Source organism: Equus caballus, chromosome 9, assembly GCF_041296265.1.
Source record: "Equus caballus isolate H_3958 breed thoroughbred chromosome 9, TB-T2T, whole genome shotgun sequence".
Lineage (NCBI taxonomy): Eukaryota > Metazoa > Chordata > Mammalia > Perissodactyla > Equidae > Equus > Equus caballus.
In genome coordinates, this window is record NC_091692.1 from 26,891,723 (window position 1) to 26,906,807 (window position 15,085).

Consider the following 15,085-nt stretch of genomic DNA (forward strand, 5'->3'; position numbering starts at 1 on the left):
TATAAACATACACATATGACATATATATGATATGATTTCTGATAACATATAACAAACACATTTGTAACAAAGACAATTTAGATTGTTATTTCTCAGAATCCATAATTTCTAGTTAAAAATATCAAGTCAGGATGTTGGTCACTTGAAGGTGAAACATCAGACAATAGAGGAAAATATCTACCTATTCTTTTTTTTCTGATGCTTTCCATGCTCAAACACCATCCCAAAATTACCTTCTAATTTCTGTTCCCTCATTTGAGGAAGGAATCCCAGGTAAATCTGTGATCCATCAATATTTTAAACAATTGTTTACAGTCATATGTCAAAGGGAATAGTTAATTACTTATTATTATATCTCAAAGGTAATTTTATTGTCTGAATGCCTAGAGGTAAATCAAACAACTTGCAAATAATATAAGAAACAAAAAACATTGATAATATTGGAAAATAAGAAGGATTTTCTTGGTTTTCAAAGCGAAAGATTTGTTCCTTCTCTCCACAAAATCATGGAGTTAAAAAGATGGCTAGAATGGCAACAGGAAGCATGTATCAATTCTGTGATAGTTACATAACGTCACCTGCCCCATATGTACCAGTGCCATGCAGTCACCCTCTGCCCCGTTCTACAAATGTCCCATTGCCACAGCATAGTGTCTAGCATAGTTTTGACTCCTCAATAAGGATCACAGAAATGTAGTTCCAAGTTGTTGTTTTTCCCTACATTTCGTTCTTTCCTAAAGCCTTAGATGGTGAGTTCTCTGGTGAATTTCTCCATTCATATATCACTGATGCAGTTGGTACCTACCAGTCACACGCAATCTGGTCCTAGCAGAATATCCATCCCAGTGTAAGACTGCCACCCTACCCTTTCTTACATTCAAAACTCCCACATGATGGAGAAGACCCCCACCAACTGCTATTTCCCCATCATTGCCCCAGTCCTGGGGAAAGTTTGTTTACCCTCACAATGTACTCTGTACACGCAGATGTGGGTGGCACTAGATATTTTCTTACTCTCATAGAATTTGACAAGAACAATTTTCACCTGTGTGGACAAACTATCTGAGCTTAATGTGTCTGAAAATCACTTCTCTGGTCAGTAATAAGACTGTCAGGATCAATCAAAAATAATTTTCCTATTTTTATTCAGTTTTCATTGATATTAAAAATCTAGTGCTTTAACTAGATTTTCCGGCTGAAATGCTTAAATGAGATCATTTTTGCGTTCAGCTCCTTCTTCAGTTTTCTTCTTCGTGTTTGGACCCGGTTCTGTTATCTTATTTTCTCCACCACAGGTAAAGAATAATTTCACCAATATCCTGTTTCAATTGACAAAGAGATAGAGCTGTACCTGACTATTCATTTGGTAGCATTGCCTGTAAGAAAAGTGTCCATTTGGGACCATCTATGTCATTGCTAATTCTAATGCAAAACACTTCGGCACGTTTCTGAATGGCACACCATTTCCTGTCATATGTTGCCACCAGTGCTGCGATTTCCCCATTCTGCCTCCGGTCCCTCCCTGTGTTCCCCTCAGCCATGTGGCCCTGAGAGTGGCCGGCCTAGCTCTGGCAGGTGAAGTCTTCCTTTGTTCTAAGGTGGGTTCAGAAGTAAACAACTGCACTAGATATTTAAAATAAATAAAAGATTAGGCAGTTCTTAAGTGATACATTTACAAATAAAACAGGGAATGGTGACAGGAAGTATACAGCAGATTGAAGAGTCCAGGTGATGTTTGACAGAGAATCCAAGGAGATGAGAGGGTGAGTCATTGATTTGGGGGATAAGAATGTTCCAGGTAGAGGGAACATGAATTGCAAAGGCCCTGAGTCTGGAACACATCTGGAAAAAAAAAATCACATATCAGGAACAGCAAGCAGGTCAGGATGGCAAGATAATAACGAGAGAGAGAAAAGTAATAGGAGCTCATACAGGACCATATAGGCCATTGGATGGTCTGAAGTGTCTACTTTGAATGGGGTGGGATCCCACCAGTGGAGGGTTTCGAGCAGAAAAGTGGCATGATTTGACACATGGTTAAAAGAACCACATTAACTGCTGTGTGTTGAAAACAGACTGTAGAGGGAGAGCCAGGGCAGTGGTGACAGATAAAGATGTGGCAATCCAGGTGAGAGATAATGATGGCTTTGACCCAGCAGGAGGTGGTAGAGGTGGTAAGAATGGTCAGATAATGGGTCTACTTTTCTGATGGAGTGGATAAGCTGATGGATTGGAGATGGACTATGAGAGAAAGAGAAGAGGGAGTCAAAGGTAAATCTTGAGATTTTCACTTGAGCCACTGGAGGATGGCTTCCCACTTCCTGAGATGGGGAAGACTGTGGGAGGAATGGGCGGGCTTGCTTACACGAGTGCAGTTTTGAATGTTAATTTTGAAATGCCTACTAGATTTCCCAGTGGAGTTCTGTAGTCAGCTATTAGAAAAATAACACTGGACTTCAGGGGAGAGATTGGAGCTGGAGATAGAAATGTGGGCCTCATCAGCATGTAGATGGAGCATGGAGCCATGAGACTGGATCAGAGCACCAGTGGAGTGAGTAATAGAGTGGAGAAGAGGATTGAGGCTGAGCACCACTTGGCCCACTCTGTGCTAATTTGGCATACTCTGTTTTCCCTCTAGATCCACTCTCAGCATTCTCCATCCTTGTCTATGCAATTCGAGGCTGGTCTCTGTGGTAGCCAGGCTCCCTTGCTCTTTCACTTCTGATTGCACTCTGGCAATGGGAGGCATGCATAGGGTAAGCAGGAAGAAGGAAAGAACATTGGGTATTTAATCTCCTAGTTCTCTTCCTTACGAAGTCTTCATTTGGCAGGCACCGTGTTCCTCTACTAAAGACTAAGCTGCTGCCACACCTCCCCTTTCTTTTTTTTTTTTCTTGTCTGAGGAAGATTAGCCCTGAGCTAACATCTGCCACCAATCCTCCTTTTTTTGCTGAGGAAGATTGGCCCAGAGCTAATATCTGTGCCCATCTTCCTCCACTTTATATGTAGGACACCTGCTGCAGCATGGCTTGACAAGTGGTGTGTAGGTCCACGCCTGGGATGCGAACCCATGAACCCCAGGCTGCTGCAGTAGAACATGCAAACTTAACTTCTATGCCACCGGCTGGCCCCCAGTCCTCCCCTTTCTTATGACTACAGCTCTTGACAAGTTCCAGTAGTTGCTCCCTCTCTTTGCCCTTTAACGCCTAAGATGCTAAGAGCTTCCTGCTCTTGCTAGCTCTGGGGTGGTGCTTCCCTGTCTCTTGAAGGACACTTTTCAAATAAATCCCTTATTATTCTGTCCAACTTCCAATTGTGTATGTCAACTTTATCTTGCTGACTTATATTGGCCAAAATTTAGATGTTAGAGAGATGAGAAGTAACCAGCATAGTAAATAGTAGGAAAATTAGGAGAATGTGGTGTCCCAGAAGCCAGGGCCCAAGAGCGTTTCAAGGGGAAAGGAGGAATCAATCCTGTCAAATGATGCTGGCAGGTCGAAGTAAAATGAAAACCAAGAATAATCATCGTATTTAACAAAATGGAAATAATCTTAAAAGCATTGTCAGGGAAGTGACGGGGTGATGGGAGGGCAGAAATTCAAGTTAGGATAGATTACCCACTTGTCATCTCGTTTTCACAGCAAAAGCCCACGAGTGGTCTATCCTGTTACAAATTCTCCCCCACCAGAATTCTCTCTCAAACTCATCCCAGTTAGACTTTCATGCCATCACTCCACGTTTTAGTATGTCTATTCGTGTTGCGAGAGGCGTGCTTTAAGAAGGAGAAATGATCTGTGTTTGCAGGTCGACGTAAACAATCCCGTAGAGAGTGACAAGTCACTGATTTTAGGAAGAGAAGAGACTAATAAATATACTAAATTATAGGGACTGTTAAATTTAGGCTAAAATAGTAACAATCACCCTTTAGTTAAAAGGGTAATCCTACCAAGCAGACATTTTATTGGGAAGAATAAATAGTTAAAAATAGGCATTTTAGGATAGATATGGATGGCTTATGTGCTGGAGTCCTGCCTCACCTAAGTGACAACAGCTCATTTGTTGTTCTTCATCCTGGTCTCTGTTCTATATCATGTGACCTTTGGCAGTCGGGCAGAGAATGGACTTCATTCTTCTTCTTTCTTCATTCTTCATTCTTCATTCTTTGGTCTTCATAAGGCAGCTATGACTGACATCTACTACTCGTGCTCGGTTTAGTGGTCTTGCCATTATGTATCAGAGGCCCTCTTCTCCTCCAACACCCTCGGGGAAAATGTGTAGATTTCCCTTTTCCGTTCCTTTTTATTTCACTCCCTCAAAAAGAAAGTGTGGAATTTTGCAAACCTATTAGGAAGAATTGGTTAAATATTTAAGTTAATTTGGTTGAATTAAGGAAGAAGGTAGGTGCTCTATGGCCTGATGCAAAAGTATTGAAATTCTCTTAGTTCTTTGGAGAAATTTACATTTAGATCTTTCCTCCTCCAAAAGGAAAAAATATCTTCCTCCTCACTCTCAGAGAGAACTTTTATTGGACCTGGGCCAACTGATAAAATCAACACGCTTCAATCTGTTTGAATTAATTTCTTAGGGCTGCTGCAACAAAGTACCACAGACTGGCTGGCTTTGAACAGCAGAAACTTATTGCCGCACAGTTCTGGAGGCCAAAACTCTGAAATCATGATGTCAGCAGGACCCTCTAACTATGCTAGGGAAGGGTCTGTTCCAGCCACCTCTCCTAACTTCTGAGAATTCCTTGGCTTGTGGCAGCATAGCTCCAATCTTCACATGGTGCTATAGACTGAATATTTGTGTCCCCTCAAAATTTATATGTTGAAACCTAATACCTAATGTGATGGCATTAGGAGGTGGGGCCTTTGAAATTTGACTAGGTCATGAGAGTGGAACCCTCATGAATGAGATGAGTGCCCTTATAGAAGACCCCAGAAAGCTTCCCTTCCACCACGTGAGGACATAGCAAAAAGACAGTTATCTAGGAACCAGGAAGCCAGCTTCTTTGTCTTGGACTTCCCAGCCTCCAGAACTGTGAGAAATAAAGTTCTCTTGTTTACAAGCATCAGTCTGTGGTGTTCTGTTATAGCAGCCGGAGCAGGCTAAGACACATGGCATTCTCCCTGTATGCATGTCTGTGTTTATGCCCCAAATTCCTGTTTATAAGGACACTAGTCATACGGGTTTGGGGCCTACCCTAAAGGCTTTATTTTAACTAATCACATCTGCAAGGAACCTGTTTCCAAATAAGGTCACCTTCTGAGGTATAGGAGTTAGGACTTCAAAACATGAATTTTTAGGGGACACAGTTCAACCCATTACACTCCTCATATTTTCAAGTTTTCTTATGTTCCTTCAATGATATACTATTTTTTCAGTTCTTCAAATAAACTGTGCATCCCATGTGATCCTATCTTTACATGTGCTCATTCTCCATACCGTCTCCCAACATAAATATACGGAAAGCCCTTGTTCTTCATTGAAGACCTGGCTCAGTCATCACTTTCCCTATCCCTCCAGAAATACTTGATCATGCCTCATTCTCTGTTACCATTGTACTATTCTTTTATTATTGGATTTGCCAAACTGCATTTATTAAAATTTTATTTTCTATATCTATTTCCTATTAGCTGTTTGGGGACATACTCAGAGCCAAGCACAATATCTATTTTATATTAAATGGTCAGTGTGTATGTTGAATGAATAAATAAATTATAACTTTTGAATGATTATTGATATTTTGTGGAAGAATATCTCTTTGTTGCCCTGCAGAGTATTTTTGAATATATCATCTTAAGAAAGAGACTATTTGGTGTCTAGAGATATTGAAAGACTGACTGGGGACTGAGCAAGCTATGCAGAAAGTTCAGGAAAATTCCCTGTAAAGTTGGAGGAAACTTTTATGGTCTAGGCAAGAAAAATAATTATAAGTACATCTTAAACAGAAACAAAAGTCTAGGATCGCAATGTACCAAACTTCACACTGCTGGTAAAATGCATTATCATTTTCTTGGTGGCTTAGGGAATAACAACTCAGGAATCACTTTAACAGTTTATGGAATTTAAATTGCTTTGTCCCTGCCTAAAACACTTTCATAATTATACCCACTCCTAAAGTACTGCTTTCTTATCAGAAATAAATATACCTTTACTTCTTAAAATCACAATCTGGCACTACAAATTCAGGAACTGCTACTGCCATTTCTCACACCTTTGCTTTTCTATTAGCTCCAGCATGCAGAAAGTTCCTACAGTTTTAATGCTAGGTATTCAATTGAAACTCACTAAAATTCAGTTTTCCTCTAACTGATAACCTCATACCCAAGAATTACCCTTCAAAGACTGCTGTGATAGTCACCACTGAACCCAGGCTGCTGGGTGACAAATGATGACACAACAAAATGGGACTGTTCATAATAAGAATAGTGACATCGAGATTTTTTTTTCCCCTCCAACTACTTAATTCTGCATTGAATCTACCATAATTCAAAGCCATTTCCCTTTTGGACCATAACCAAGTCTGAAGTTCAGCAAATATGCTAAGGTTTTGCTAGTGACCATAATCATCATTAATATGGAATTCCATCAAGGTTGATGGCAACTCCATTTTTAGCTCATCCTTGAGCTCAACTCCATCCTCACCTCGATTCAGTCCTTTAGCTCAACTCCCTCCTTAAGCTTATCCTTTAGTTCAGCTCCATCTTTTAAATCAGGTTAAAAAATTGGGAGTCATTCTTGAGTCCTCTTTTTCCCTCACTACCACATTCAATCTTTCAGGAAGTCCTATTGGTTCTACCTTCAAAATATATACAGAATCCAGCTACTCCCTACAATCTTCAATGCTATCACCATAGCACTAGTCATTCCCACCCCAAGTTTGGATTAATGTAATAACTTCCTAAATGATTTCCTGCTTAAATCCTTACCATTTTGCCCTAAATTCTCAACAAATAGCCAGAATATTTGCCTTAAAATGTGAATCAGGTCAAGTTTCTCTTCTGCTCAGAACCCTCCAAGGGCCTCTCCCCATTTCATTCAGAGTGAAGCCAAAATCCTTCCAATGGGCTACACGTAGCAAAACATCCTCCTGCCTTAGATTCTTTCCAAGGCTGTCTCCTGCCTTCCAGGGCTCTTCCTCCAAGCTCTTTCCTTGTCTTTCCTCACCTTCTCCAAGGGTATGTTTAAACACCCTCTTTGAAATCAGGACACCCCAGACCACCTTATTGAATTACAAGGAGTCCCTCCCCCCTGCATTCTCAGTCTCCTTGCTCTCCTACACTTTTCTGTTATTTGTAGCACTTATCATCTTCTAGAATATGAGATAATGTCCTAATTTATTCAGCCAATTCTTTATTGTCTATCTTCTTCTTCTAACACAGAAACTCTCTCAGGGCGGGGATCATTGTCCGTTTTGTTCACTGACGTATCCCAAGCACCTCAAGCAGTGCTAGCTCAATAAATGTTTTCTTGAATGAATGAGTGAAGATAGGCCTGTAAGCCAGTATGCTTTGACTGAATTGCATCTAGAATTCTAAATGAATTGAGCCTCAGTGGGCTGAAGCCACTCATTGACCCTGCCCTTCTGCCCTCATACTCCAACTTGCCCCACCTAAGAGTGCCTGTCTTTATCTTAGCAGGGAATAGATAGTAAGCACTTATTTTTTAAGCAGGTACTATGTTCTTGGCATTGTGCCAAGCCCTTTGACGACATAATTTCATTGAATTCCTACAACATCTCAGCAAAGTAAGCAGGATTAGCCTCACTTTGCAACTAGTAAACTGAGACTCAGGAAGCTTAAAAAACAATCTGAAGTCACAAAACCAACAAGCAACACTTCTACAATTTGAGCCAAGATCTGTGTGACTCTCAAGCCTATCCTCTTTACTACTTTAGTAAACTACCTTCCTCTATATGGGGTTATTTTTATTTATTTATTTATTTTTTTTTGCTGAGAAAGATTCACCCTGAGCTAACATCTGTTGCCAATCTTTCTCTTTTTTTGCTTGAGGAAGTTTAGCCGTGGGCTAACATCTGTACCAATCTTTCTCTATTTTATATATGAGTAGCCACCACAACATGGCTGACAAGTGGTGTAGATCTGCACCTGGGATCTGACTCTGTGAACCTGGGCCACTGAAGCGGAGAATGTTGAACTTAACACTAGGTCATGGGCTGGCCCTTATACTGGTATTTTTAAGATAGAACTTCTTCATGCTAAATTCTGGTGTTTAGCAAATGGTGCTATTTGAGGTTTCAGAAAGAGATCTGGATTTGGAATCAGAAAATCTAGGCCTGAGTTATTTATTTGCTGTGCAAAGTTGCCACTCAATTTCTCAAAGTCCAGTCCTCTTATACTTAAAATGAGAATGAAAAGTTTACCTTGAACCTAAAAGGGCCAGTCATCATGAGACAAAACATGAGAAAGCACATTCTGAAATTGCAAAGCTCTGTTAAATGTAAAAGCCCCAAGATTTTCATTTTAACAGATGCATTCCATGGTCCCTGATGCTAACATTTTGCACAGAAAAGAACTGATCAAAAAGGGATGAAGCTGATGGAGATCAGTTTTCAGTCCAGTATGTTAGGGGCTTGGAAGTCATAACCCCATCTTAACAACAAGTAAAAAAACCAAAGAAATTGAAAAATCAACAACTTTTCTTGGATTCCCTAAGAGAAGTGAGGTCACAGGGCAAAACTCTGCTGCCGAAACTGGAGCCAGATAAGTAAATACAGAGAATCGCAATTTACAGGAGTAGAAACCCACAAGCAGAAAGCCCCATGGGAACCAGAGCCAGGGTGGGGAAATCTGAACATTAATTAGTAAATTACAGGAGGCTCAGTCTGGTCAAACCTGAGAGAGAAAAATCCAGGCGGACCCAGTCATTGAGGGCCCTCCATACTTTTGTGAGTTTTATCTCCAGAAGATTCACCATGTTCTCACAGTGAATATCAGAAAAAAAATCTCCTTGTGCTTGAGAGGAGAAATGGAACCATTTTGAAATATGTCGGAGTATTCGGTTCTTTTTAGCAAGGCCTTCCCTCAAGAGAAACTAATTACTGGAGCCTAAACTATTAGCGTTTTTTTTCAGAGCTTAACTGTCCTGTGGGAGGGGAATACCCAACACCAGCCTCCGTTAGCCATCCTGTCCCACCTAAGGGAAGGAAAACCTGCGAAGCACTGGTGAGATTCACAGTCAGGGGGCACAGGCTCACCAAAAGACTGACGCTTAATTGTAGGACTATAGAATGCTTCCCTGCCCCCCAGACCTTACCACCACACTACTAAAGGATTTTTTACAGCAATTTCTTTTACCCCATGTATCATGTCTGGCTATCAACAAAAAAATTACAAGGCATACTCAAAGGTAAAAAACACAATTTCACATGATAGAGCTAGGAGCATTGCCAGACACAGATATGGCAGAGATGTTGGAATTACCAGACTAGAAACTTAAAACAACTGTGACTAGTATACTGAGGGCTCTAGTGGATAAAGTACACAGTTTGCAAGAACAGATGGGCGGTGTAAGTAGAGAGATAGAAATTCTAAGAAAGAATCAAAAAGAAATGCTGGAGATCAAAAACATTGCTACAGAAATGAACAATTCCTTTGATAAGCTCATTAGAAGACTGGGCATGACCGAGGAAAGAATCTCTGAGCTTAAAAATATGTCAATAGAACTACCAAAATGGAAAAGCAAGGAGAAAAAAAGGCCAAAAAAAAAATGGAGCACACTATCCCAGATCTGTGGGATAACTACAAAAGGTGTAACATGTTGGCAATGGGATACCAGAAGGAGAAGAAAAAAAGAAAAGAACACAAAAAATATTTACATCAATAATGACTGAGAATTTTCCAAAATTAATGTCAGACATCAAACCACAGAACCAGGAACTCAGAGAACATGAAGCAGGATAAATGCAAATAAAACTACACCTAGAGTGTCTTTCAAACTGCAGAAAATCAAAGATAAAGAGAATAATCTTAAAACAAGCCAGAGGAAGAAAACACCTTACCTGTAGATCGAAGATAAGAATTATATCCTACTTCTCCTCAGAAACCGTGCAAGCAAGAAGAGGGTAAGTGAAATATTTAAAATGGCGAGAGAAAAAATCCACCTACCTAGAATTCTGTACCCTATGAAATTATCCTTCAGAAGTGAAGGAGAAATGAAGACTTTCTCAAACAAACAAACATTGAAGGAATTTGTAGCCAGTAGTCCTGCCTTGCAAAAACATATTAAAAGAAGTTCTTTGGAGGGAAAGAAAATGATATAGGTCAGAAATTCAGATCTACATAAAGAAAGGAAGAGTATTAGAGAAGGAATAAGTGAAGGTAGACAAAAACTTTTATTTTCTTATTCTTAATTGATCTAACAGATAGCAGTTTGTTCAAAATAATAACGCTAACAATGTATTAGGTTATATATGCTTATATATAGGTGAAATGAATGGCAGCAATGATACAAAGGATGAGAAGGAGGAATTAGGATTATTTTGTCATTATACGGTACACACACTACCCAGGAAGTGGTATAGTTTTATTTGGAATTAGACTTGGATTAGTTGTAAATGCATATTCCAAACTCTAGGGCACCCACTAAAAATGTAAAAACAAAAAAAAAATAGTATAACTGATATGCTAGGAAAGGAGAAAAAGGAATCATATAAAATGTTCAATTAAAACTACAAAAGGCAGACAAGGAGTGAAGACAAAAATTGGAACAAAGAACAAGAGCAATAAATAAAAACTAATAACAAATATGGCAGAATTAATCCAACTATATCAATCATCACTTAAAAGGTCAATGGTCTAAATTCACCAATTAAAACACAGAGATTGTCAGAGTGGATGAAAAACCATGATCCAACTTTATGTTGTCCACTAGAAACCCACTTTAACTATAAAGACACATATAGATTAAAAGTGAAGGAATGGAGAAAGAGATACCATGCTAACACTAACCAAAAGAAGCCAGGAGTAGCTATATTAATTTCAGACAGAGCAGACTTCAGAAAAAGAAAAGTTATTAGAGATCATTATGGACTGAATATGTATGTCTCCTCAAAATTCATATGTTGAAGGCTTACCCCCTAGTTTGGCTGTATTTTAAGATGGGTCCTCTATGGAAGTAATTAAGGTTAAAGGAAGTCATAAAAATGAGGCCCTGATCTGCTAGGATTACTGTTCTTATAAGAAGAGACACTAGATAGCCCTCTCTCTCTCCAGGTGCACACAACAAAGAAAGGCCATGTGAGGACATGGCAAGAAGGCAGCTGTCCTCAAGCCAGGAAGAGAGCCCTCACCAGAAACAAAATTTGCCAGCACTTTGATCATGAAATTCTAGCCTCTGGAACTATGAGAAAATAAGTGGTTAAGCTACCCACTCTATTGTAGTCCATTATGGTCTCCTGAGTAGACTAATACAGGAATAAAGAGGGGCATTGTATAATGATAAAGGGTCAATTCAACAGGAAAGATAACAATCCTTAATGTGTATGTGCCCAACAAAAGAGCATCAAAGTACATGACGTCAAAACTGATAGAACTACAAGGAGAAAGAGATAAATTTGCTGTTACAGTTGGAGACTTTACCAGAAAGGGACAAATCCAGCAGGCAGAAAATCAGTAAGGACATACTTGAACTCAATAGCATGATCCATCAATTGGATATAATTGACATCTATAGCCTACTTCATTCAACAACAGTGGACACATTCTTCTCAAGCTCACATGGAAAATTCACCAAGATAGACCACATTCTGAACCATAAAACACACCTTAACAAATTTAAAAGAATAAAATCATACAATGTCTGCTCCCAGACCACAATGGAATTCAACTAGAAATCAATAAGAAAAAGATAGCTAGAAAATCCCAAAATATGCAGACATTAAACAACACAATTCCAAATAACACACAGGTCAAAGAGGAAATCTCAAGAGAAATTTCAAAAGATTTAGAACTAAATAAAAATGAAAACACAACTTATCAAAATGTTTAGGATGTAGCGAAAGCAGTGGTTAGAGGTAAATTCATAGCATTGAATGCATATGTTGGAGAGAACAAAGATCTAAATTCAATAATCTAAACCACCACCTTAGGAAACTAGGAAAAGAAGGGCAAATTAAATGTAAAGTGAACAGAAGAAAAGAAATAATAAAAATTAGAGCAGAAATCAATGAAAGTGAAAACAGGAAACTAATACAAAAAAATCAATGAAACAAAAAAGCTAGTTCTTTGATCAATAAAAGATCAATAAAATCTATAAAGTTCTAGCCAGGGTAAGGAAAAAAGTGGTAAGACACAATTACTAATATCAGAAATGAAAGAGGAGGCATCATGACTGATCTCGTGAACAGTAAAAGAACAATAAAGGAATATTATGAACAACTTTATGCCCACAAATCTGATAACCTAGATAAAATGGACTGATTTGTTGAAAGACATAATCTGTGAAAACTTATACAAGAAGAAATAGAAAAATTGAATAGACCTGTGTTCATTAAAGAAATTGAATCAATAAGTAATAACCTTCCAAAATAGAAGGCAACAGACCCAGATGAGTTAAGTGGTGAATTCTACCAAACATTTAAGAAATAAATTATAATAATTGTCTACAATCTATTCTAAAAGATAGAAACTCATTCTATGAAGCCAGCATTACACCAATATCAAAACCAGACAAGGACATTACAAGAAAACTACAGACTAATATCTCTCCTGAACACAAATGTAAAAGTCTTCAACAAAATATGAGCAAATAAAACTCAACAATGTATAAAAGGAATATATACTATGACCAAGTAGGATTTATCCCAGGTATGCAAAGCAGTTCAACATTTAAAAATCAATTAATGTAATCTATCACATCAATAGGCTAAGAAGAAAAATCATGTGATCATATCAATAGATGCAGAAAAAGCATTTGACAAAATCCAACCCCTCTCAAGATAAGAACTCTCAGGAAACTAAGAACAGATGGAACTTCCTCAGCTTGATAAAGAACAGTTACAAAAACCCTAGAGTTAACATCATACTTAGTGGTGAGAAACTGGAAGCTTTCTTGATAAGTTCAGAAATAAGGCAAAGATGTCTCTTCACCACGTCTTTTCAACATCATACTAGAAGTGATAGCTAATGCAATAAGACAAGAAAAGGTATGTAGATTGAAAAAAACTGTCTTTGTTCACACATGACAGAATGGTCTAAGTAGATAATCCAAAAGAATTGATTAAAAAAACTCCTAAAATTACTAAGCAATTATAACAAGCTTTCAGGATACAAGGTCAATATATAACAGTCAATCTCTTCTTAAATACTAGCAATGAACAAATAGAATTTGAAATTAAAAACAATGTCGTTTACATTAGCACTCCCAAAATGAAATATGTAGGTATAGATCTAACAAAATATGTACAAGATCTGTATGAGAAAACAAAAAAACTCTGATGAAAGAAATCAAAGAACTAAATAAATAGAGAGATATTCCGTATTCCTGGATAGGAAGAATCAACATTGTCGAGATGTCAGGTTTTCTCAAGTTAGTCTATAGATGCAATGTAATCTCAATCAAAATTGCACCAAGTCATTTTGGATATCAACAAATTGATTTTAACACTTATATGGAAAGGCCTAAAATAGCTAACACAATATTGGAAGAGAAGAGCAAAGTCAGGAGACTGGTATCTGATTTAAGGCTTACTATAAAGCTACAATAATCAAGACAGTGTGGTATTTAAAAAAAAAAATGGACAAGTAGATCAATGGGATAGAATAGAGAGCCCAGAAATAGATGCACATAAATATAGTCAACTGATCTTTGACAAAGGAGCAAAGGCAATACAATGGAGCCAAGATAGTGTCTTCACCAAATGATGCTGGAACAATTGGACATCCACATGCAAAAAATGAATCCAGACATACATCTTACACTCTTTCCAAAAATAAACTCAAAATGGACCATAGACCTAAATGTAAAATGCAAAACTCTGAAACTCTTAGAAGACAGCATAGGAGAAATTCTAGGTTATCTTGGGTATGGCAATGACATTTAGCTACAACACCAAAGGCACAACACATGAAATAATTGATAAGCTGGACTTTATTCAAATTAAAAACTTGTGCTATGTGAAAGACACTGTCAAGAGAATGACAAGAGAAGCCACAGACTTGGAGAAAATATTTGCGAAAGACGTATCTGATAAAAGACTGATATCCAAAATATACAAAGAACTTTTGAAGTTCAAAAATAAGAAAATGAACAGCACAAATAAAAAATGGTCGAAACACCTGAACAGACACCTCACCAAAGAAGATAGACATATGGTAAATAAGCAAACGAAAAGATGCTCCAGATCACATGTCATGAGGAAAATGCAAATTAAAATAACAACGAGATACTATTACACACCCGTTAGAATTTTCAAAATCCAAAATACAGACAGACAACACAAAATGCTGACCAGAATGTGGAGCAACAGGAGCTCTCATACATTGTGGTAAGGATGAAAAATGGTACAGCCACTTTGGAAGACAGTTTGGCATTTTCTTACAAAATTAAACATATTCTTACCATGCGATCACACTCTTTGATACTTACACAAATGAGCTGACAACTTACTTCTCCACAAAAACCTGCATATGAACGTGTATAGCAGCTTTGTTGATAATTGCCAAAACTTGGGAGCAACCTAGATGCCCTTAGTAGGTGAATAGATAAACAAACTGTGGACGATGGAATGAAGCTCAGTTCTAAAATGAAATGAGCTCTCAAGCCATGAAAAGACAGGGGGGAGCCTTAAGTGCATATACTAGGTGAAAGAAACTGATCTGAAAAGGCTACATACTATATGAATCCAACTATGTGACATTCTGGAAAAGGGAAAACTATGGAAATGATAAAAGAATCAGGAATTGCCAGGGGATGAGGGGAGGGAGGGATGAATAGACTGAGCACAGAGGATTTTGGAGGGCAGTGAAAGTGTTCTTTATCATACTATAAGGATAGAAACATGTCATTATGCATTTGTCCAAATCCACAGAATTTATGTCATCAAGAGTGAAGCCTAGAGTAA

At 38.2% G+C, this 15,085-nt stretch overlaps 1 pseudogene; it reads right to left on the bottom strand.

Annotated features, from left to right (window-relative positions):
• Window positions 1-808: 808 nt before the first annotated feature.
• On the bottom strand, window positions 809-1,541 carry LOC100067481 (protein IMPACT-like; annotated as a pseudogene).
• Window positions 1,542-15,085: the final 13,544 nt, after the last annotated feature.